At 45.1% G+C, this 3,121-nt stretch overlaps 1 long non-coding RNA gene across 1 annotated transcript; it reads left to right on the top strand.

Annotated features, from left to right (window-relative positions):
- The first annotated feature begins 356 nt into the window (after nucleotides 1-356).
- On the top strand, nucleotides 357-1,045 carry LOC123412963. Its single transcript, XR_006613637.1, has 2 exons — nucleotides 357-588; nucleotides 668-1,045. It is a non-coding gene; the product is annotated as an uncharacterized LOC123412963 (long non-coding RNA).
- The last annotated feature ends 2,076 nt before the right edge of the window (nucleotides 1,046-3,121 follow it).

Consider the following 3,121-nt stretch of genomic DNA (forward strand, 5'->3'; position numbering starts at 1 on the left):
TTAAGTATGTAGGCCGCGTGCCAAATTTCGTCGCGATCGGAGGTCGTTTGATACCTCAACCGTCAACCGTAGAGGCACCGTCATCGGTTTTCTATCGAACGTTTGCGCTGTTTTAAAACTGTCACGGGCTGCCAATCTCCCTCTCTCCTCATCCGAGAACCCCTCTCCACAGCCCAACTATAGCCAAGCTAGCCCCCTCCGCTTCCAGAGTCGTCCGATGGGATCAAACTCTTCGAAAATGACTAAAATTGCAAACCTAGCCCCCTTCCCTGTTTAACCCTCCTCTCCTTCCTATTTTTTTGTAACCCAAGTTACCTCTTCGATACGCGCCTAGCCAACTCCAGCCTCCACACCCAGATCGCCCTCTCCTCCCACCTCAGCCGCCAGGGCCTGCTGACTCCATCTGTGGCCCACCCCAGGCCCGAACCAGCCGCTGCTCGCGAGCGAGTTCGCATCGTCTCCTGCAGGAGCTCGCGTGCAAGCCCCGCGCGTGAGAGCTCCGCGCCAATTCCTGCTCCTCCCCCGTGAACCAGCGCCCGTGCTGGTCGACGGCTGGCCGCCGAAGCGCCACCGCCGACCAGGATCCTGGTGACCTCGCGTCGTCCGCCATCTATCTTCCTCTTCCCTCCATTTCACTCTCTCACCCCGCAGACTCCCTCCCCCGCAGGAACATCGTTGCAGCTCGTGCACCTCGCCATTGGTCGACTCCACCTGTGTCGCTGTCAGATCCGCCCCCTAGCACGTCCCCGGCCCGCCTTCATGGCTCGTCCATCGCCGCGGTAGATGCTGGCACTGCTACAGCCTCCCTGCCTCGTCCCGATCGGATCCTCGGGGCCGAGCATGTATCCCACTCGCGTTCACTACTCAGCCTTCGTGTGGGCCACGCAAAGGACCAGTTCACCTGCGACCGGCCAGCACTACAGCACCATCGCCCCGGCTGGCCCGCCTTGCCTTATCAAGGCCGAGCTCACCCCGGCCCAGCTCAGCCTCGATCCACCCCGACCTGCCCCAGCCTGCTACCCTAAATAGGCCAAGCCCACTAGGTGAGCCACTGATCTCCGCTATCTGCCACTCGGGTCGTAGTTTAACTATCTCGCGCATATAGATTCGGCCCATGCATTTTTTTCGTTGTAGGAATTTAGCTAATTCTCGTGGAGATTTTTAAATTACACCAAAATGCATCATTTTAAAATGCCGATAACTAATTAACCTTGCATCGCATGAAAAAAAAAATTAGATATGTAAAATGTGTAGAATTTTATGTAGATTAATAATTTGCAACTTTCACATATCTTAAAAATGTTTAACCTGCTATTTGCATTGATTTGCATGATGACATATTAAAAATGATTTAATTAGTAGCAAATTAACCGTGCACCGGATTTAGAAACTTCATACATAAAACCCGCTTAGAATTTTGTGTAGTTTCAAAATAACCAACTTGCACACATCTTTAAAATGTTTAACTTGTTGTTTTATTTAATTTGCATTAACGCCATATTAAAACAGTTTTCATCATAACTAAAAAACCGTAGCTCCGATTAAAATGTTTCATATATATAACTTGGCTATAAAAATGTATAGAATAACATGGTAGCATTTATTTCCTATTTAACAACTTTAGAATTGTATTTAGGCATATCTGTAACAAACTCCAAATTACATATGGGGACTTTCCGAAATTGTTTATCTTTGTTCCGTCCTCATTTATCTTGCGTATAATTTCTTGTAGCTCCTTAATATCTCATGGCATCCATGCTTTAACATGTTGTGGTTGTCATTTGCATTCATTTTGCATCCATCTCATATTATGTGTGTTGCTCATATATTTTAGATCGTAGCTCTGTTTCAAATGATATATATATGTAAATCAACTAGAATGATGTGTAGAAACACATGCTCCAGTTTATTTTGCTGTTTAACAAATATAAAATGTGTTTAGTACAGATCTGAACAGATTTCGAAATTAACATATGGGGTCATTTCAGAGATGCTATAATTTGTTTCGGACCTCATTTAAAATGTCTGGATTGTGTAGTTTATTTATGTTTCACCTCTTGCCATGTTTAACAACATTTAACATTGTTGTGTACCTAAACGGGAGTGAACTAAATAATTCAAATATGGAGTTTCGCCAATATGAAACGAGTTGCATATTGAGCTTCATTTAATGTGTAGTAACAAATTGTTCCGCTTTGCCATGCCTTGCATAATTAAAATGGACATGCATCATATTTGTAACACCCTGTGTTTAGCTTACTTGACTAATTAACTTATCACAAAAATTAGGACCAGTTTAATTTTTTTGTGAAGGCTTGTGATGCTTGAAGTAACTGTGTTTGCTTGCTTGCTGGTATGCTTATGATGGTTCACAATAATGATCATGCCATGTGTTTATGACCATGATATGAACAACGAAAGTGAAGTATAACAATATCATGCATCTTTGGTGTAACTCATCGGGGTGGAATGCTCATGAATAAGCATCAACTTAAAGAATTACTCTTGAAGAACAGGTTACAGATATCAATATATCTGTCGAGGGCTAAATCATCCGGGTTCACCTTATATGCCAAGTCACCGAACTTGGTCATATCATTGCTATCATAGCAACGCCTTTCTCAACACCACACACACACACACACACCCCCACTTGGTTAATGTGGAAACAACTGGACGTAGTTTAAGCAAGATTACACAACTGTCCTTGACCGTGGACACGACTATTCGAATAGTTTACACTCTACCGAGGTAGTACGCTGGACACACGAGATCCGGGAACTTCCGTGTCATCCACGACTCGCGGTATATCACATACCCGAGGTAAGTACCCGACCAATGCCTTTCCCCTGATGATACTAGACAAAGAGGTCCACTCGATTGGTACCCAGCCCACATGTTGTATGTCTTACGAGCACCAACTCTGGACAGTACCAACCATGCGGGGACCAACGGTGTGACTGGAACTCATAAAAATGGCATAGTCGTCCTAGCTGGCACGACCCATCACGAGAGTGACCACACATCACTCCCGCCACTAGTAATGTGGCTCTTTGCTAGCACCGACCAGAGTAATTAACATAGCCCCATCCCATAAGGGGTAACGTGGTCGTACTGGTAA

Source organism: Hordeum vulgare, chromosome 7H (assembly GCF_904849725.1).
Source record: "Hordeum vulgare subsp. vulgare chromosome 7H, MorexV3_pseudomolecules_assembly, whole genome shotgun sequence".
Taxonomy (NCBI): domain Eukaryota; kingdom Viridiplantae; phylum Streptophyta; class Magnoliopsida; order Poales; family Poaceae; genus Hordeum; species Hordeum vulgare.